Source organism: Pinus tabuliformis, chromosome 1_1 (genome assembly GCF_031772625.1).
Source record: "Pinus tabuliformis cultivar Carrire ecotype Pingquan chromosome 1_1, CPIR1, whole genome shotgun sequence".
NCBI lineage: Eukaryota > Viridiplantae > Streptophyta > Pinopsida > Pinales > Pinaceae > Pinus > Pinus tabuliformis.
In genome coordinates, this window is record NC_142297.1 from 641,526,258 (window position 1) to 641,549,361 (window position 23,104).

Here is a 23,104-nt window from a genome sequence, read left to right on the forward strand (position 1 = left end):
GAGTCAGTAGCTGGTTCTTGTGGAGTAGCTACGTCCTAGTCACCTGATTTATGGACATCAGCAGGTGGTTCTTGTGTGGCAACTGTTGAGTCAGTAGCTGGTTCTTGTGGGGCAGCTACATGCCATTCATCATCTTGGGTATCTAAATTTGATGGATCAGCAGCTGGTTCTTGTGTGGCAGCTGCTGGATCGGTAGCTGGTTCTTGTGTGACAGCTACGTTTTCCGAAAGGAATGATGTCACAAAATCCTGGGCATTTTGCATTTCAGTACCCGAGGGTGAGGTAGGTAAAGATTCAGGGCCTTGGGACTGTGGTGGGGTATGGGGTTTTAGGATAATAGGTGGGGAATTTAGGGTGGTGGTTTCAGTTGCTGCTTCAGAAGACATCCTCGTTCGTCTTCGAGGTAAAAAGGCAGGAAGAACAGTGGTTTTTCTTTTATGAGTAGCTTTCTCTGGGGTAGGAGGGTCATCAGGAGTGATAGCTTCTTTGATTGAGGCCCTTGTTCGTCTTTTTGGTAGGGGCGCAACCTTTTTTTGTATTTTATTTTTAGCTTAGCAATGGAAATGTTGTCATCAGAATCATCACTAGGGATATGGACAGTGGGAATGGATGATTCAGCTAAATTATGGGGCGGGGTTGATGCAGTGGAGGGGTCAATTGGATTAACTGTTGTGGGTGGTGGGGAATCAAAGATACTCCCTGGTTGTTGTGCAGAAGGATTTTCAATTTGCTGAGGGATTCCAGGGGTCTGTTGAGGATTTTCAGCATTTAATTGGGGAGTTTCGGCTGCTGTTTGAGAAATTTCAGCAGTTTCCTGAGGATTTTCGGCTGCTGCTCGAGGAATTTCAGCAGTTTCTTGGGGATTTTCGGCTGCTGCTTGAGGAATTTCAGCAGCTTCATGGGGTTCTGAGGGTGGGTTGTTAAGGGGAGGGGGATTCTGTTGGGAAAAACCTCTCTAAATTAAAAGTTGGACGAGACGATGATGGGTAAGGGAAAGGTGTGGGTACTTTGCATTCAAACAATAATGTGACATATTCTTTAGACACCCAAGTAGATAATACGGCATATTTAACAGTCGATCATGTCTCAAATGATTCAACAGGACAAAATCATGCTGATAAACTACCTGGTGTGTCCTTCGCAGGTGAGATAGTGCTTGAAAAATTCGGCAACCGTCGACCATGGAAGTGGTAATGAATGAAGTGCCACACCCCTACCTTTAGGCTCGACCCGCTCTCCTGGTAGAAGGAAGTCCTGTTGCGCGTTCAAAATTATGTGTTTACCACTGAACCATCGAATGTCAGCAACTAGTAGGCCTGAAACCTATGCTATATCATCTTCTGAAACTGGAATTCAGACTCCTTGAACAGTAGAGTAGCCTTCCCGTAAATTACGTGCAAATTCAAGGACTTGCTGAGGATCAAATCCCTGGAGCCTCCGAAAATAATCTACCTAGCCTGCCTGCTGAAAAATCTGATATACTTCTGGGTGTAATTCCAATAGAGTTGTTGAGCCGGGCTCATTTCAGATAGCAGAACCTCCCATAGTTACTAGCTTCAGTAAAATGCATAGTGCAAAGCTGAGTTACCGCACCCGAAACAGAGTAAATTTTGCAAATAAAGTTGTGACATAATAGGACAGAGATGGGGTGACAAGATATGATCGTGTAAAAAAACGACGGTGATTGGCGTATCGTGAAATGATTGCATAATTTTGGTATCCCCCCCCCCAACTGCGGCTAAAATGATAAGTTTGAACGTACGGAGATTGTGGTAATCATGTCACAATCTTCTCATTAACTATAGTTTAATAATATTTACACATAACAAACGCATACCTCATGTTTACCTTTGATTGATATTCTGAAGATATAATGTCGTTGCTAATAGATCACCAATGGTTATGGAAAAGGGTTTTGAAATACGAGAGTATTTATATGAAAGGCTTTTATAAACATAGGAGGAGGTAGTGAAAGAACAAAGTTATAAGGATCAATAGATGGTTCTCACAATGGAAAATAATATGCATTCATCCTTTTGAGAAAAATTGATGTTTCAATTACGGAAAAATGGGAAAGAAATTGGTGTTTTAGGGAAAACGGGAAAAGTTGGTGTTTCAGCAATGGGAAAAATTGGTGTTTCAGCAACGGGGAAAATGGGGAAAAGTTGGTGTTTCAGCAACGGGGAAAATGGGGAAAATTGGTGTTTCAACCATGGAAAAATTGAGAGAGATGTTGCTGTAAAGAAAAATAGGAAAATGTTGCTGAGAGGTAATGTGGGGGAATGAGTTGTGAACTGAGATGAGATGAGAATGTTTCCCAAAATGAAACTTGATCCTGCTTGCAATACAATTGTTCTTTTCAACCAGCCTCCCAATCCGAGACCTGCAAAATAATAAGTTGTAACATGGCAACCCTTGACAGGGATTATTAGTTAAGAAATCTAATCTAATAAAAATATATATAATGCAGTGATTAAATGGAATGAGGGGCAGCAAGCTCCCCTAAAAAAATATAATGTGAATCTGCCATGCAAGTGGCCTTAAAATCCTCCTTAGAAATAGGTTGCTGGTACAGACGGAGCCAATACCCATTCGCTAACAATGGTGTTCTAGAACCATCAATTGTTAGGAGCCTTACTGTTCCATTAGGAAAAACAATATCTATCTCATAAGGTCCCAGCCACCTTGTTCTTCATCATACAATAGAGCCCAATTATCTTTTTGGAACTGCTTATGCTTAATAGTTTTATCATGCCACCTTATTCTTTGCTGTTGAATCATAGTTGTTTGATGGATGGCATCCAACCTCTTTTCATCCAATTCGTGAAGCTGCTGCAACCTAGCTGTCTGTGCATCAGTCAAATCAAGGTTAATAGTTAAAGCAGTTCTTAAGGTTTTAATTTCAAATTCCACAGGAAAAACAACACTTTTACCATAAACCAATTCATAGGGTGAAAAACCTGTAGTGTTCCTCCAGGTAGTTCTGTAAGCCCATAATGCCTCAGGCAGCCTTTGAGACCAATCCTTCCTATTCTCCTTCATTGTTTTTGTTAAAATGGCCTCTATGACTTTATTTGTACTTTCCACCTGACCATTAGCTTGGGGGTGGTAAGGTGTAGTCATTTTATGATTGATATGATATTTTTGAAGCATAGCTTTAAAACCATGAGAATTGAAAGGAGGTCCTCCATCTGTGACTAGTTCTCTAGGCACTCCAAACCTAACAAAGATTTCTTCAAATAGAAAGGTTAAAACAGATTCCTCATTAGCTCTAGTAAGTGCCTTCGCTTCCACCCATTTAGTCATATAATATGTACAAACCAATATATAAACTCTTTGATTGGATGGAGGATTGATGGGTCCTATAAAGTCTAGAGCCCATCTTTCAAAAGGTTCAAGTATTACCTGGGGGTTCAGTGGCATTTCATCTCTATGATTAGGTTGACCCATTCTCTGATAGCTATCACAGGCCCTGACATATTTCTTTGCATCCTTAAAAAGTGAGGGCCAATAATAACCCATCCTGAGAATTTTATGTGCTGTTCTCTTATCAGCAAAATGCCCTCCACAAGGGCCATCATGACAAGCCTTCAGTATATCATAAACCTCATCTTCTCTAATGCATCTTCAAATTTCCTAATCAAGTCCTGTATGAAAAAGACACCCACTTATCCAGCTATACCGAGCACTTTGTTGAATGATCTTTCTTTTCTCCCGGTGTGATAGGTGTGATGGTAACTTCCCTGCAACCAAATAATTGGCAATGTCTGCATACCAAGGTGAGTGAGCAGATACTGCAAACAAGTATTCATCAGGAAAGGAATCATCTACTGGAGTATTATCATCAGTTTTTATCCGAGAAAGGAAATCAACAACTACATTTTCTTTACCTGGTCGATCTACAATTGTAATAACAATAACCACCTGGTAACTCGAGCATTTGTGACAGATTTGTTCATTAAATACTTAATAGCCGAGTGGTTAGTATGAACAAAAGTAGGATAACCAGTAATGTAATGTCGAAATTTATTAATAGCATAAATGACTGCTAAAAATTCCTTTTTGGTAACTGTGTAATTAAGCTCAACAGGGGTCATATTCTTACTAATGAAATAGATAGCATAAGGAAGATTATTTTCTTCTTGTCCCAAGACAGCTCCAATTGCAGTATCCGAAGCATCAGAGGATATATGAAAGGGAAGTGCCCAATCAGGTCCCCTTAGAATAGGAGCTGTAGAAAACTAATGCTTAAGTTCATCAAATGTTTTCTAACAGGCATCAGTCCACTTAAATTCAACATTTTTCATAAGTAACACAAACAAAGGAGAAGCTATTTTAGAAAAATCTTTGATAAATCTTCTGTAATATCCAGCATGTCCTAAAAAAATTCTTACATCAGTTTGTGTTTTAGGGATAGGAAGAGTCTGAATTACCTGTACTTTGGATGGATCTACTTGAATCCCTAGGAATGAAATGAAGTGTCCCAGTACAATTCCTTCGTTCATCATCATATGACATTTTTCAGTACTCAAGGAAAGATGAGCTTGTATACATTGTTTAAGTACTTTCTCAAGGTTTTGTAATGCATCTTCAAAAGTCACACCATAAGGAGTAAAGTCATCCATAAATATCTCCATAGAGTCATTAAGCATATCAGAAAAGATTCCTATCACTGCTCTTTGAAATGTTGCTGGAGCATTACATAGTCCAAATGGGAGAACTCTATAGGCAAAAGTTCCCCAAGGACTAGTAAAAGTGGTCTTGTCTTGGTCTTGGGGTGCAATTTTGATTTGGTTATATCCGCTAAAACCATCTAAAAAGGAAAAGAATCTCTTTCCTGACAAGCTGTCTAGCACCTGATCAATGAATGGCAAGGGGAAATGATCTTTTTGAGTGGCTTTATTTAAGGCTCTATAATCTACACACACTCTCCATTTCCCGTTTTTCTTAGGTACTATCACCAATGGAGAAACCCATTCACTGTCAGATATGGGGTATATAAACCCTGCATTAAGCAATTTTTGAAGTTCTTCCTTGACAATTTCCCTCAAATTGGGATTCATTCGCCGTTGGGGTTGACAAACTGGTCGGCACCCCTCCTTAATATAGATATGATGAGTACATAATTCAGGAGAGATCCCCTTCATGTCTATGTAGTCCCATGCGAATGCTTCCTTGTTTTCACGAAGTAACTTCATTAGCTGTTGTGTTTCAGCATCTGATAAATTGGGGTTTATGTTCAATGTTTTGCCAGGTTCGATTTCTACTGTTATGCTTTTAGAGGAGATAGCAGTTGATGTTTGAGGTAAATTTTCAAATTTAAGCTTTTCCTGGGTTTCAGGTTCCAAAATTGCAGTTAACTGATTATATGTTTTAGAAGTGACTGATGAAGGTTCAGAAATAAAATTACTAATTACTTCATCTTCCGTGGTGTCTTTAAGAGTTAAGGCTTGTCCAATGGTCAAAATGGGTTGAGTGTCATTATCCTCATAGTCTAACCATACAGAATCATCATTGTTAATCATAGGTGTAGCATGAGGGTAAGTTGCTTGGTTTCATATCCATTAGAAATTGTCATTGAACCTGATCTACAGCTGATAAAGGCATCTGTTGTAGCCAGCCAGGGTCTCCCCAAAATTAGAGGATGTCCCCCCAACTTTGTTTTAGTCTGTAATACGACAAAGTCAGCTGGGTAATTCCAGGATTCAACTGAAATGATCAGGTCTTCAATAACCCCTTCTGGTTTGATTGTGGAACAGTTAGCTAATTCCAGGATGGTTGGTGTCTCTCTGATTACATTTTTCAGCTGTAACAGTTGTGCAGTTTCAAGGGTCATAATATTTATAGCAGCACCTAAGTCTACCAGAACTTTTGAAACAATAGTTTTTCCAACCTGTACTGTGACCGTAGGATGGCCTGGATCACCATATTTTACAGGAGGAGTTTTTCCCGACATTAAAGTAGCTAGATCACCCATCACATGAACTATAAGGGGGTCTTTAGCTTTCCTGCCAGGTTTCTTGATGCAAATGTCTCTGACAGTTCTGGCATAAATTGGTACATCCCTGAGTGCTTGTAAAAGTGGAATTTTAACATAAAGATTCTGCAATTCCCCTAGAAGATTAAAAACAGGCGGCTCAGGTGTCTTAGTAAGAGCTAGATGCTCAGGGAATGGTGACTCTACTGTTTCAGCAATTTTATTAGAGGGTGGCTCAACTATTTCAACACCCTTATTAGGTAAATTATTCTTTTCTGTCTCTTCTTTGTCAGAGTCAGAAGAGGTAATATCATCAATAATCGGCTCAACTACTCTCCCGGATCGTAAATGAATATCATTACACTGCACAGGAGATGTAGGCAGGTTCTGAATATCGATGACTTGCACAGCTTTATTATTATTAGGGTTAGGGTTTGGTTGTACAGGCAGCTGGGGTCTCATTGTCTGATTATTCGGTGGAGCACCTGATGGGAGAGAGAGTTGTTGTTGAAACTGAGGAAATTGGTTTGGGAACGGAATTTGTTGAGCTCTCCAGTTTGGGTTCCATTGATTAAAATAAGATTGTTGTGGAGGCCAAGGAGTCCACATTGCAGGGTCTACAAAGGGAGGGTTTGTTTGTTGCATGGGTGGGAAATTCATTTGATTAAAGGGTGGGTATTGCATTTGGTTGAAGGGTGGGTAGTTTTCTTGATTAAAAGAAGGATAATTATTCCAACGATTAAATGGCATACTAGAGTTCGTACCTTGTCCTCGTGGTTGCCATTGCCTCCTCTGTGTCAGCAAATAAACTGCTTCAGCTTCCTCCTCAGTTGGTTGCAACGCTACTTTTATCCCTGGTAAAGAAGGGCATTGTTGAGTTTCATGGTCCTTCTCACAAATGGTGCAAATTGGTACCTTGTCCAATGGGCATTCCCTTAGTGGATGTTTTTCTCTGCATTTAGGACAGAAGACAGCCAAAGCAGCTTCTGCCTCTGCCTGTTTTCTCTTAACCTGCAAGGTATCAATCTGTGAAGCAAAAGAGCTTAACATTTCAGTTTTAAATTCTTCAAGTAGATTACCTATTTCAGCTCTTGTTGCTCCCCCACTGGCTGATTTTTGGACTCTTGAATATGTATTGTCCCTGCTTTTTGATCTATTTGCAGCTCCTCTTGAACATCTCTTGCAGAGGTTGACAATTTCATCATAGGATTCTTTAGATATGTCCCCTTTACCAAGCATATTTAGCATGTCTAAACAATCATCCCTTACCCCTTTCAATAATATTGTCTTAAGAATATCTTTACTTACATTGGGGTGATCGGATCTCTGCAGATTATACTGGAGTCTTTCCACAAAGTCCTCCAGATTTTCGTCCTCCTTCTGAACCATCTTGAATAGTTCCTCCCTTTTCTCTCTCGTCCAGCAATAGTCTTGATATTTGGCCAGAAACTTCTCTTTCATCTGTTCCCATGTTGTGATCACATGACCTCCCAGGCTCATAAACCATCTTAGTGCATTTCCTTTCAATGTTGCTGGAAATAACTTCAACTTTTGAGCATTAGTAACATAATCATAACTTCTACACAATATATCAAACTCGAAAAGAAACTCATCAGGGTCTTCAGAGGATAAACCATGGAAGTTAGGTAAGGCTGAGAGTGGGATGTTCTTCATAGGAGTTGCTCCTTTGGGAAGTTCCCTAATAGGGAATTCCAAGGTGGAGAGAGAGTTCTCGCCTCTTCCTTCTCCTCCTCCATGTCCCCCACCAAAGAGTCCTTCATTGTTTCCATCCATTGGTTGTTCCCCTGTTGCACTTGCCCGGTCTTCAGGGCTTTCTGTTGGACTCTCAATGTCCTGAACTGGTTCCTCAACTTCTATTGGTCCCTCAATATCTTCTATTGGTTCTTCAGTGTCCTCTACTGGTTCCTCAGTATATTCTACTACCTCTTCAACCCTTTCAGGTCCCACTACTTCCTCTGTTTCATAGTCCATTTGGAGAGAGTGCTGAGTCTGTGGCCTCCGAGAGCTTAGCCTCTGAGAAGTCTCAGCTTTTGAAATAATCTCATCAATAAAAGTTTTTCTTCCTCCTCTTCCTTTGCCCTTGCCACCTATAGGATTAGTTTTCTTGCGTCCTCTCATGCATCCTGCACATCTAAAAGAAAATCATTAGTGCTTTTAAAATCTATGATTGCCTTCCCCGGCAATGGCGCCAAAATGTTGGTCACTTTAATTGCTTATTAATTCAAACAACCAAGTGCTACATAAATTGTCAACCCAGGGAAGTCTGTTTATTTCAAAGGCAATTGCGTACTATATGTACTCAATCTTAAAAGCAATAAAAGTTGTAGTAAAAACTAGTCACACCTTGCTTAAGCAAACTGAAGCTCCACTCTGAGTTACAGCAAAAACAATCTATTGCAGACAGCTACCAAAGAAGGCTTAATTTCATTAAAGGAGTAATCTAATGAAAAAGAATCAATCTGCAAAGGAAAGCACTAGCTATGCTGTAACAAAGAACAAGACCCTATTCCCAGAGCGGGAATCTTCAGCACCTGTTTCTATTACCACGCTACCAACTCACTCTGTAAACTCAATTTCCAATGAAACACTCACGAATGAACTGTGGATAAACTAAATAATGCAGCAATCAATTGGAAAGAAAACAGAGTTTCAGCAATAATGTGAAAACAATATTCAGTAAACAGTATTGTTAACAAGGCATGGATAAAAGACACACTTAACACACTACAGAAATATAATGGGTGAATCTTATGATGAAGGTGGGCCCTGTCCTTCTCACAAGATTCCCCAGGAGATGAGAACTAGAAAGAAATGTTCAGAACAAGATTTTATTCATCCATCAATATGTCATGTTACAAAAAAAGGATTCCAGTTTTGTTCCTTCAACTAAGCCTTTCCCCGTAGTCTGTTCATCCCCCTCTAATGTAGATGTCTCCTCTTTTTAAAGAGGAGACATCTATTACAACAGATTACATTGTAAGTCCTATTTTAACCCTTTATACAAAAATAGGGAAGTCAGTTTTCCCATCAACAAAATGTTGTTACAATAATGTTGTCTTTAGATCATGGTCGTTACATCCAGTGTAGCAGCTCCTTCGGTGATCTTCTTCTGTTGCTGTCAAATCTAGACTGCAAATCACAACTGTTCAGCCACGAGATTTTCGCGTCGTTCCTACTGTTTCAGCAACTGTAGAAGTAATCTTGCAATCTCCAGGCAGTTTCAGCAATGTGGATTGCACATTGTTCTTTAACTGTTCAACAACTATCAATTCAATGATTAACAATGAAGATAGTGTAATTATATGTAAAATAATTAAACATATAGTGATGAGAATATATATTTAGTACCTTTGGAATAATTGGGTTAAAACAGTAACAAGGACTTTAAATATAAGTTGAAAAAGGATGACATCATAGTAAAATGTATGGTCAAAAAGAGACAATATGAGGTCTTAACAAGGACTATATTTTCTACCAAGTAGTTAATTGAGGAGCCAACGTCTCAAAAGACCATTGATATACCAAAGGATATTCCAGAACAAGGTGCAGGGGATGATCAAGATGTTCAGTTGGAAGTCAAAGACCTTAAAATTACACAGTTGCAGGACAACCTTGATAAAGGTCACCTTATGATTGCCTATTTGCAAAAGGAGAACTGAGAGCTCAGGAACACAATAAGAAAAGTATCCCAACAAAAGGAAATTTACTTGTCCAAGAGGCCTCCTAGACCCACAACCCAGGAAAAAGGAAAACAGGTAATTGATGTGGAGGAGATAAGAGAACCCAATGTGCAACTAAGGAAGCCTATGACAAGGTCAACAACCAAATGGAAAGAGCAGATGAAAGAAACCTTTCAATCAACAAAGAAGCCAGAGTTTGATGAATGGAAGGAGTATCAGAGGCTATTTGAGGAGATTGAGGTCTGCCAACAACAAGTTGATCAGATAACAGAGAATACTAAAATTTACAAGAGGGCCATCAATGATACCATCTCAGAAGCTGATGTTCGGGTTGCAGAAGCTCTTGACACAGTTGACAAAGCCAAAGTAGTCCTAAAATGGACTCTTCCCCTACACAGAAAAATAAAGAACTATTACATAAGAAATCTAATTATGAGGAGAAGATTGAGGCTGATGAAACAGAAGCTGGCAAGGGCTAGGAGGAAACTCAAGAAGATCAAACAATCACCTAGCAAATTGTCCACAATAATATAGCCAGCTAAAGAAGTTAAAACAACCTCCAAGCCAACTAAAGAAGTCAAAACAACCTCAAGAAAAGAGACCAAACCATCATCCAACAAGAAGAGGAGGAGGTAGCTTTGGTATCTTGACTAAAATTACTCATTTTTTATCACATACTCTGTTACATCCCGTTGAAAGTCAAAATATGTGTAGTCAAGGGTTCATTTTGCAATCACTAAGGATCATTTTTTTTATATGAAAACTTTGAATGTTTTTGGATTTTTGATGCATGCTAGGAGTTATAAGGTATATGTGATGAATTGTTGGATATTACAATGTTTTTGGAGCAGGAAATGACAAGCAAACTCAGAATTTGAATTTTGTTGCGCAAGTGGTGACTAGGCATTTCTGAGGTCTGCACGCGTGGAAGGAAGCATCCAGTGGGTCCTACTCCAACACAACACCATTTTCATTGTACCCATCAACTCAATTTCATCTGGTATAGTCTGTGACCATGTTAAGCTAGAAGTCTACGCACACTGTTGCGCAACTTATCACTCAGGCTTGCTTTTGTATTTTGGTTATTTTTGGACCTTCTATAGTTATGATAGTGATCAAGATAGGTTGTTAGTGATCAGGATAGGGATGGATATATGGATAAGTTTGATTTTATGAAGCTTGATGTTGCCAAGTTTTTTGTCAAGCTTTTAATATGATGTTTCCAAGATTAAGTTTGTCTTGATCTTCTTAGCCGATAGGAGATACATTGTATTTGGTCTCTTATTGTTCATGCAAGAAAATCTTCCTAATTGTATTTAAGCAGAACAAGATATGAAAAAAGGGTTCGACTTGGGAGAAAAGGGGCCTATGTATGTGATTTTATTTTATGAATATAAAATTATCAGTGCAGAACATTTGGCACTTTACTAGAGATTCTTGTGGTATGATTTTCAAGTTCTGTGTTTCCCTTCTTATGTGTATGTTTGTTTCTTGTCTTTTCCATTTAAATGTTAAATATTCACCTCTAAATTGGATATAAGTAGTTTCATAATTCATCTTTGTTGGTGCTCTGAATGCTTTTATTTCCTTTCTAAAACTATGTTGGAATTCACCCTCGGTTAGGTGCTCCTTTATGGTAAATTGTTCTTCTTCTTGATATTTGATCAAAGATATATGTTTCAAAATTCATCTATTAGTCATGCTCTGTTTCATGTGATTGAATATATTTTTGTGTATTTCCAAGTTATGTTCAAAACTCACTCACAATTAGGTGCTTTGAATGTAATGAAAGGCTCTTTCCACCACTATACTATGACAAATGTAATAACTTGAAATCATGCATGCCTTGCCTCTGTTTCCATGAGTGCTTCATTAAGCTCTGATAATTTCGTGTAAGATATGAATTATGACTCCATGCCTAATGGCTTCTTCCTCCTAAGTTTGTTAACCACCATCATTGAGTCCTATTTTTATTTTACAAATCTGACCTTTGTTTTATGTCCTTAAGCCTTATTGTTTTCACATTTGGACATTATTTTGAGTGAGGGAGCCCCCTCTGGTTGGAAAGGGCCAGTCTCTAGCCAAAAGAGGTTCATGGTTACCCCTGTAAACCTTTTTTCAGTGATAAAAATGAAATTAACTCAAATAGATTACAGCAAAACACACATAAAAATCAGACACAAAATATTGGTGGAAAAAGGCTGAATCCACATGCTTCTCTCTCACATTTTCATTCTTTATTCATTATTAAAGTAATTGAATATAGTGTTACAAATAAATAGATGAGAGATAGTGTTCTCAAGATAGTGCGTGCTATCTTAGACACTTTTGGTTGAGATAATTTCTCCTTTGGTTGAGATAATTTCTCACCAGACACATACCAATATAGGAGTTACCTAAACTAACTCCTATCTTAGAGGAACAACCCAAGAGTTAGGCACAAATTCCTAACTTGGAATATTTAATTAATTAATTTATTTTTGGATTTATTATTGTTTTATGAGAGAGGCTAACATTCCCCCCTTCAATGATAAATCCAAAATAAGAATGAGGAACCATCTTCCAAGTTCCCATGTTGATCCTCAAAAACATTGCCCGAAAAAACCGCCAAATCTGGATGCCGAAAAAAACTGCAATATGAAGAGACTGAGTCAGCTGCATGACTGATTCATCTCAAAATGACACTTGACAACTCCATCATGTGCCAAGCCGCAAAAGGATCCAACTGTCCTTTGCTTGAAAACAGCATCCGGTGTCCACTGACACAACTTGATGAACGCCCACTGGCGTATTTGCTGATGATGATCGCCCACTGGCTAAAGATGTCGAAAAACAACTCAATGTTGCTTTTGCTATGATGAAAGCTGCTCACTGCTGCTTTGGTTGTCGATCGCCCACTGGCGAATTTCCTGATGCTCACTGCTGATGACAAATGCCCACTGGCTGCTTCGCTTATGTCGTCGAGACTTTCAGTCTGACAACCACTTGTCAATTTCATTGACATTTTCCCCCCTTTGTCAGCTGAAAGGAGAGACAATCTTCTCAAAAATATATTTGAACTCCCCCCCTTCAGGTGTAGGAGAGTTTCACTGTTGTACTCCCTCATTCAACTGCATGAGAGTACCATCATCTGTTCACTGCTGGCTGCACTATGTGTGATTGTAGTCGGTTGTAGAACTGAGACAATCGTTTGACTGTGGATGACCATTCCCAAGGATCAATCCATTCATAATGTATCTTCAATCTGGCTGATTTTTGTTGGTTGCGACATTTTTCTGAGGAATGATTGGGCTTGCCACAATGGCAACACGGATGGAGATCAAAACACTGATCTTCCATATGACCAGTTCTTTGACAATGAGAACACTTTGGTTGAACTTCAACTTCAGGTTGTGTGCAATTTTGTTTGTCTGCAATTTTCTCAGAACCTTCTGAGGTGTGTTGTGCAAGAAATCTTGCACTCACGAACTTAATTGGCTTGGAATAATCTGGGATATGTAAGTTGGTGTCATCAGTGACATATCCTAAGCCTCGTTGATTCTTGTTATTTTGAATTTCTTCCCAGGGCTTGATGATGGGTTTGGAAGAAATGTTAACTGGAACATCTTCGACACTTGAAGTTGTTGGGATGAATGACTTATCATCTCGATGGTTCAAAGACTTGAAAGTATCACTCTTTTCTTGCAATTCATTCCTTTGAAGTTGCGACTCAAGTTGAAGAAACTCAATGGTTTCATGTGTTTGTTGTAGATGTCGTGAAAGATCAGCAAGAGTTTCTTTGCTGACGTGCACCATGTCTTCATCACTGGAGATGATCAAACTGTGAAGAATGTGTAACCACTGAATATGTTGCGCCATCTGAACTTGCTCACTTGAAATCAGGCTCTCTTGTCGTAGATGTTGTGCTTTGAACCGTTTCACTTGATTTTGTTACTTGAATGACAGGCTCGCTTGCTATGGGACTTGAATGGCACGCTCGCTTGATTTGTTGCTTATGGCACTTGCTGAGAACGCTTGCTAGAGTTGTAGAACTTTCTTGCTTAAACTCTGGAATTCACGCTCACTTGAATGAATAGCCACGCTCGCTTGATGTCGATCTCAACTTGCTTGATTGGTGTTAGAGTTGAATTTGGTTGCTTTGATGGTTGTTTCAATGATCTTCACTCTCGCTCACTTGAAGGTTTGAACCTTGTACAGTTTTGAGGCAAATTGCTTGAATGAATACTCACGCTCGCTTGCAAGAGATGTGAACTTGTTGTTTGTTTTCTTTAGAGTTAAAATTCATGGACTCACTTGAGTGTCGAACACTGTCGAAAATGCACCCAAAAAGCTTACCATGATTTCAATGACTCACTACAATGAATTCAATTTGACTCAATTCAAGACTTGGGTGTCGGTTTCAAACGAGAATGCACCCTTACAATTCAATGCAATTTGAGTTTGATTACAAGTTCAATAATGTTGATGTAGATTGTGCTTTGAAACGTTGAAATTTACAGGTTCATTAACTTAATTGTAGTGATGTAGACTTTGCTTTGAAATGCTGAAGTTTGCAGATTCATGAACTTGATTGGATTGAATGAATTTGTTTGTTGAGGTAGAATGCCGATGTTGAAAACTTTGATGAGTTGTTGTATGTGTGGAGCTTAATTATCCTTCCTTGCAGCTATTTTGTTACAAGTGTTGTGCTTGCTTGCATTGAACTTTATGTGTGATAAATGAGATCATTTATGTGTCAAAACTAGACACAAATCATAAGCAAAAAACATGAAGCATGCACCATCATCAACACACTCTTCGTGTACCTAAGATCCCCTTATTCAATTTCGGGCGGATCTAGGACACAATCACCACAAATAATATGTCTTTATTAAGTAATAAGGTCATCAATCTTTCATCTTTTACAACATTGCCACTGAAGCTTTCTCAAATAGTGAGAATCTGACGCTCGCAAATTTTGGAAGCAAATGCATTCAAAAAACTGACTCAACCTCCTACATCAATGAGCTCTCCTTTGAAAAATCTATCACTTCAAAGATTTCAAAAATTAAAACAGCGTTTCTCATCTCTCATCATATTCACCATTAATTCTCTCTTCGTCCCAAATATTATTCTCCACTAACTCTAACCCATTAAAGTTCATGAAACATTAAGTGTTAAACTTCATTCTCACCCCACTCATTCTCTCACATTCCACTTACTATCTCTCATCATATATTAAAAATTACCACGCTTCATTACAAAATATACTCCTTTTAAAGTTCCATAAAACACTTTAAATAAATTCACACTTATACCTCCACTATTACAAGTCAAAATATTCTTGAAACATTTAGTGATGTGGTTGAAAGTCCGTACTATGTGGCCCCTGAAGCACCTGCAAATTACGTTCCTGGTATAATTCCCATTCCCATAATTCCAGCGGAATACTCAAAATCCGAATTTCAAAATTGCAACATGGTATTTCTATATATTTTTAGTCACAGCCCTACCAACGTAGTTCCACATTATTTTGGTTTTTTTTTCTTTTGACTTGAACTATGTGACTCTATTCTGGTTCTAAATTTTACAAACAATATGATCCTATACTATTAATTACTGGCTGCCACTTATTTCATGTATCACACAATAAAATTGCATATAGGATCAACATTAATTGCTGCAAAACATCTTGGAAATCCAAGCAGCAACCCATTTCACGTGCCGCTCGAAACTTCCATCCAAACTGCCTTTGCACGAATTCTCTGGTTCTTTCAAAGCAATGACGATACCTTAACCTGTGGGAAGAGAATGTAGATTTTCTTTTGCCACAAAGTCACCAATAATATATATATCATCACAAGCCTCCACCGTGGTATAAGGATCATGCACGGTAAACATCAAAAATTACAATTAACAGTTAAAGCCGAAAACAATTTCAATTTTCTGGGATTGGCCATTCCACGGATTGATTAGCTAGAATTTCAGATTTGATTGTGCACTCCAGGAAAGTCTATATCAAACTCTCAAACGAGATGAAGAAATCCCAAGCAGTGGATATCTTGCGGGTGATGTCCTAGAAATTAACGGTCCAGCTGTTCTGAACAACGATGGTTACCCTGCAATTCAATTTTTTCTCCTCTGCGGTTCTGCACGGCTATGGTATTCCACGCCACTGAATCAAACACCAAATACAGAGCACCTGGATCCATATGTCCATACCATCGTTTTCCAATCATCTGCTTACACGCCTAGCTCACATGCCCACAGTCTGACAGATTGCGCAGGTTTACAAATCATCCAAATCCCTATGAAAACTTTTCTGTGCAGTGGAAACCACTCCCATGGCCTCTTCCTCACATAGTAGAAATCACTCAAACATAAACTAAACTATGTGCTTTCACAACCTTTACGCAAATCTAATTATTTACAAAGACTCAGGCATCACAATTTTCACATCTCCCTAGGATGGGAGGGAGTTAATCCAGAACAGGCTCCGATACCACATGATAAAAATGAAATTAACTCAAATAGATTACAGCAAACACACATAAAAATCAGACACTATATATTGGCGGAAAAAGACTGAAGCCACATGCTTCTCTCTCACATTTTCATTCTTTATTCATTATTAAAATAATTGAATATAGTGTTACAAATAAATAGATGAGAGATAGTGTTCTCAAGATAGTGCGTGTTATCTTAGACACTTTTGGTTGAGATAATTTCTCCTTTCGTTGAGATAATTTCTCACCAGGCACACACCAATATAGGAGTTACCTAAACTAACTCCTATCTTAGAGGAACAACCCAAGAGTTAGGCATAAATTCCTAACTTGGAATATTTAATTAATTAATTTATTTTTGGATTTATTATTGTTTTATGAGAGAGGCTAACATTCAGTCTAGAGGTTCAATTATAAGGTGCTAACATTAGCTTCATTGGAAATTTCATTATACGTGTCCCCGACCTTCTAGCTGTTAGGATAGGAGTAGGATTAACTGCATTCTATTTTCCCCCTCTCTTGCACTCATTCGACACTTGTTCTCTTTAATCTTTCTTGTCTTTTATTACTTTTGTCTCTAATCATGCTTTGGTTTAGCCTCTTTTTTCTTATGCCTTGGTTTTGATTTCTTGTTGTGTCCTGTCTTTTCCTTCTGTTCTATCAATAAGACTTTGCATGAAGGGTGTCCTATTTAGGCTCGAAAGGCAATATGGAAAAATAGAGAAGGACTTTGTGAGTCTGCAACATTTGGCTAACTCTCCATCCTTATTCCTTGTCGTGGTTGAACATTTTGGTTGATGATGTTTTGACGAAAAATATGGTCCGTTCATAAGGGGAGTTTTGTGTCAAACAATGATACTTGTCTCTATTATGAGAAACCTTATTCCCACACTCGACACTCGACTCTTTATGTTTCAGTGTTTTCACGCTTATCCAATCAGTAGAGGAGGAAAAGGGGAAAATCTGAACGAGAAAATGTAAATCAGAGGTCTTTATATGCTTCTCAAATGAACATCCTCTCCTGCTCTCAATAAGTCGGGATCCCTCTTCTGCCCATAAAATGAATAAGTGCCTATGCACAATCCTCTTTAAATATATAAATAAAGGCGAAAGAAGAGAAAGGCTTCCTGCGCAGAGAGGTGAAGCAAGCAACTCAGCTAGGGTACTGTCTAGTCTCGCTAACAGCAGAGAAATGTTTTTGTTCTTGTAGTGAATCTGTCGGGGTACTATCTAGGCCTGCTGGCAACGGAGCAACACCGGGGATGAATAACTATACTCTGAAAATCTAAAACTTGTGGGCTATATTACCTATTCTAATTCAAAACACTGTGATATCACAGATCTTATGCTTGTGGTTAACCTAAAAGTCACCAAGGGGACCATGTTTATTCACGGAGTAAGTGAGGAGGCCAAAGTGATATGCGCAATCAATCAATACTCTATGAAGATCTAAGATGCTGCACGAAATAATTGACCAAGCCAGAGAATCTAGAGTTCTACCAGTGTGTCACCAAGTGTTGTCGCTGCAACAAACACCCTCCAAAATTTTACCTACACTTGAAATTTGGAGCCTACTATGGATCTTGTGATCAATCATTCCATGGTAACTTGCTCACACATGCTCAGTTTGTAACGAGTTCATGAGCGCATTCTTTTACACAAGCTTGAACAAGCATAGCACAATCCATCAAGGTAATGTTTGTGCAATGTTCAGCCCATGTCGACAGTCAAGGTGCACTGTTATTGACAATCCCTGACTTTTGGCTGTGTTTGTACTTCTATTTTGGTGTGTTTTCCAATTGTCTCTTTTGCGCACCTTTGCTTTTACAAGTGTCATTTTCATGCTTACAATTGTCACTTTTGCTTGATTTCACTTTACTTAGTGTCGTTTTCAGGTTATATTCGCTATGGCATGTGTCAATTTCACTGTCTTTCGTCTATTTCAAGTGTCGTTCACCCTTTTCTCTTTATATAGTAAATGCCATCTTTTGGCATGTGGAGTGTCGCACAACACATGAAATCAAGTTTTGGTTTGTTTCATGGGGCAATATTTGTGATAATGAGTTTTTCTTATCTTGTAGACATGTTTCACACTCATTTCCAAAGTTTCATGCATTGTCACACAAGTGTCTTCATTGTCATCGCAAAGTGTATATTTAGTGCCACACTTGGAATGGGCTATCACAATGTTGTTGCATTGAAGAAAGTGTGTTAGTGTGTTTTTCATATGTTTTGGGTGTTTCATGTTGTGTCGTCAAGTGAACTAAGTGTGTGAGCATGTTCAAGTCTTTCTTTTATTCAACGTCCTCTCATTGATCCAACACTTAGTCAAAATTGGAAAAACTCCCATCCGGGCCACTCAGCCTCATCTAGCCCTCCTGAACTATGCACTGTGCAGTCTCAGTCCTGAAGCAACAACCTTGTCTCTTGGAACTATGTAACGTGTGGTATTTGCCTCCCATAATGACACAATTCACAACCTCAGTGCTCAAGCCCAACCCCTGAGTCCTATAACTCCACAATCTTTCTCTCCAACCAAGCCAACACCATGCATTGTGCAATCTCAGTCCTCGAGCCTCATTCTTGAGCTCTCGAACTGTGCAATTGCGCAATCAATTGGCCTTATGTCCTTCCAGTACTGCACAGTTCGTAATTTCAGTGCTCAAGCCCGAGCCTTGGCCTCCAAAAATGTGCAATCATTCCCTCCCTCTAGGTCTGAACTACGCATTGCGCAATATCAGACCTCAAGCCCAACCCTTGATCTCCTGAGTTGCACAACTACGCAACCTGGCCTCGTCTACCTTCTAGAACTGCACAATTGGTTGCAACAGTGCAAAACCTCTCAGCTTGGCTCACTTACTCCCAAAACTGCGCAATCTACTTGCCCAATCCATCTTGAACTGTGCATTGCGTAGTATCAAGACTCAAGCTTCACCCTTGATTGCTTGCGATGCACAACTGCACAGTCACTAATAATATCCCTCAGCCTATCACCCGGTTCTGACTCAATCAGTGGATCATCATGCAACATATGAGACTAGGGGTTTATCATAATGATTTCGTCTTGTCATGAGTGGATTGTAGATGTAGGTACTCTATCATGTTATTGAAATATGATGAAGAAGGAGATGGAGAAGGAGGACATGATAGAAGGCACCTATGGCGCTGAAGAGATAAGATGATCATCAGGCAAGAAGATGAAGGAACACTATATTACAACAAAAGATCAAAGATCAGGACCGCATGAAGACTCCATCTAATTCACAACCCTTTGGAGGGTGGATATGAAGAACAAAGCATATCTCTCATGAAGATGAATCATTGCACATCTCTTGTTGAAGACAAAAGAGCAACAAGAATTGCTTGAAATTTCCATGTCATCAAGAAGTTTTTGTTAGCAGTGTCATACCATGTCATGTCATGAGTCATCATATGCCACATCATTCTTGTGGATTATGTAATTTCTTATTCGAAAATGTATTATAAAGTGGAAGTCGAAAGGACATGTACAGAAGATGAAGAGTCATGTAAAGTTGAAAAGTCATAAGAAGTCAAATAGTCATGAGGGTAGTCAAAGAGTCACAAAGGAGGTGAAGCATCACCCCATTAGTTATATATACACCCTCATTGTATGAGCAAAGGACTTTTCACATTGGCTCCTCCCGCAAGGTATTAGAGAGACAAGCTAGTTCTTTTGGGGAGTAACGAGTGGCTTCAACGCTCCACTATTGGATCTAGTGGTGTTCATTATATACAAGTGCCTTGAAACTTTTACTTGATATCATAAAACTCATGGCTAACACGTTCTTCATGCATGGATTATGAATATTTGTAAGATTAATATGTGGATATTTGTAATTCATGTTTGCTTTCATCTATGCTAAAGTAGTTGAACTATTTCGGTTATTTTAGTACTTATCATATTTATAATGTGTTGTAATGGTTACTATTGCTGTCACACCATTGTGGACTATTTTGTTGAATATTAGACATATCTTTCTTATTGATTGGTTGTAATGCTCGTCGCATCTTTGTGGACTATTTTGTTGGATGTTAGACTAGTCCTTCTTGGTTACATGTGTCTCTACTGGGGTGGTACTATTACCTCTCCCTTAGAGGCTCACTTTCTTTCCTACCTCCGCAGTAGAAGAACCTTGACACACTTACAACTGAACACTCACCAGACACACTTACTTGCTTTTCGAAGGCACACATGCATTCCTCTCTCTTGCTGACAATTAGAGCCAAGGAAAATCTATAAGAATACATGGAAACTGGGTTGATACTCCATATGGGGATCCTATTCAAATGGTGTGAGGTCTAATTGAGACTTCACTTTGGGGAGACTCCCTTGGTTGACGAATTTCCAACACCGTCAACATAACTCTAGTTAAGAGTTGAAAGAGTCAAACTTAATCACTAGCAGGCTATTAGGCTGTGTTATAACTTGGCCTCTAGGAGGAAAAGGGGTTCCACTCTATGGGAGTTTGTTCCATAGATGAGCAGAGTAGCCTAGAGTGAATATGGATTGAGAAAATAGAGAGGATTTGTGCACTATAGTAGCCCATGGGCCACAAGCTTCACTTCTTTATACTTGCATCTTGTTTCCATTCAAAGAAACAAAGTAGAGCAACATCACCTTCTAGTTGGGTTTTATCTCGAAAGGGTTTCCCAAGGTATATATCGTGTTCTTATGATTGTGAGTGACTTTATTTTTGTTTGTTCTCTATTTTCCGTAATTTACATATTTCATGCATGATACTGTAACTTAATAAATCTAAAAGTCTTAAGGAAAAATAATTGACATAGTATAGATCTCTGATTTTTAAGTATAAATTTTATTACATGTGTTGTGACAAACTGTTCAATGGAATATCCATAGCATTTTACGGATCACAGTGGCACAAAACTTGGGGTTTCTTGAAGAGGATGGGAGCATCAATTCAGGTAGAGTTTAAAGACTTTGTGTTAGGTTTTGGTTGATGAGTTAGTGGATTGAGTTTTTCGTTGGAGAGTTGTCAATGACGATAATGAACTTGAAGTGAGGGAGGATGTAAGAGCATAAAAGGTGCGGTTGGGGTATGTGATATCGAAAGTAGCAATCGAGCTGGACGGTTGCATGAACACATCACAAGATGAAGTTATACAACTGGGCGAGTTGATTTCTTGAGTGTAAAGCAAGATGGATGTGGGTAATATGCCATTGCAAAATGAATGGTCGCACGACATGGGTACACCCATGTTTGATGGGCGAGTTTAGTTGCAGGGTCACTAAGTGATATTACAAGTTTTGGTTGGTTGGGTGAGTGAGAACACACATGTGATTAGTTGAACCAAGTTGGCACAGGTCGACACAACATGCACATATGTGAAGGAACCAAAATTTGGGGTTTTAGCCATGCAGGCATGGGCGAGGAGAGGTCAACTCATGTGAAGAATCAAAATGGCACAAGGTGAGGAGGGGTCAACTTGGGCACAAGGATGAAGGGACACAAGCATGTGAAGATTCTGCTGGAGCAATATGAAACATTGCGATGATTCACACGCTATGATGGAACAATCTATATAGTGATTAGTTGAAGAACAATCAAACACACAACATTGCCCAATGGGAGAAACACTTTTCATCTAGCCATAGGTGCACAACATAGAGGGCAAGGGTGGCACATCCGAACTGCACGTTGCATGAAGTGAAGGGTCATGCACTATCATGGAGGTAGGTGTTTAGGCTAAGTTTTTCTTGGGGATAGTTGGGATAACCATGAGGGCCATGTTGACTGTGAGATAACCTATAGGCCATGCCATTGTGGTGTAACCATTCGAATGACCAGTTGAGAAAAATGAGAGTTTGGTTCGATGAGTGTCGCAATGGAGAGTTGTGACAAAGAGTTTTGATGGGTGTTGCGACGAAGGATTTGATTGAGAGTTTCGACAAGGTTGCACTGAGAGTTATAATATGAGTTGCAATGAGAAATTTTGTTTGGTAGATCAAGAGTTGTATAGGACAGTTTGAGATGCAACTTGTAAAGGCCGAGTCAACTGAGTTATTGTAATGACATATTTTCCATACTTGTATATAAAAATGTTTTGGGTGTTAGGCTTGTTTTTGGATGCCCTTTCCATTTTGGCGTCTCTTGCATTACTGTGTATATTTGCGATCAAAGAAAAAATTGTTAACTATAACATTTTGCTAATGACTAGTCTGAGTTTAAGATAATCGGTTTGGTCTCAGGTTGAAACAATTGTGTTTCCACATGTTGTAAGGCTCATTGTGATATGGGCGAAACGTGTGACAATCAAATATATTCTTCAGGGGTTATGGCCATTCAACAACAAGACTCGAAGCCATTACAACAATATACTTGATATGAGATTAATATGTTACTTGTAGGAATTGAACTTAGGTGGAAATGATAACAATCATTCCTCTAACCACTTAATATAAACCCAATGAACTTTATCAAATAATATTTGTAAAAAATTATAACTAGCGCAACCATATAAATTAAATGGTTGTAAAAGCATATTAACATCAATCCACAATCTTCATGATACATTTCACATTGCTATAATTAAAAAAATCATAAAAATTAATTAAATGATAATTTTATTTTAAATTATTATTATTATTACAAGTAATATATAAGTAAAATATTTATACATTTAAGAAAACATGGAACAAGATGATTAACCATGAAGATTTACCCCACTTTATTATGTAAATTCTTAACCATGGAGATTCACCCCACTTTATTATGTATATTCTTAATCTTTAAATAGCCTTTGTTACAATGCCATGACTTATCAATACCACATGTCCAAAAAAAATATAACTTACTTCAAATAACAATTATTCATATAACATTTTTTTAATTAATCAATTTGATTAAAAGAGTAAAAAAGACAACTATTTTAGAGATAAATCTCTACTTTTCATTTGT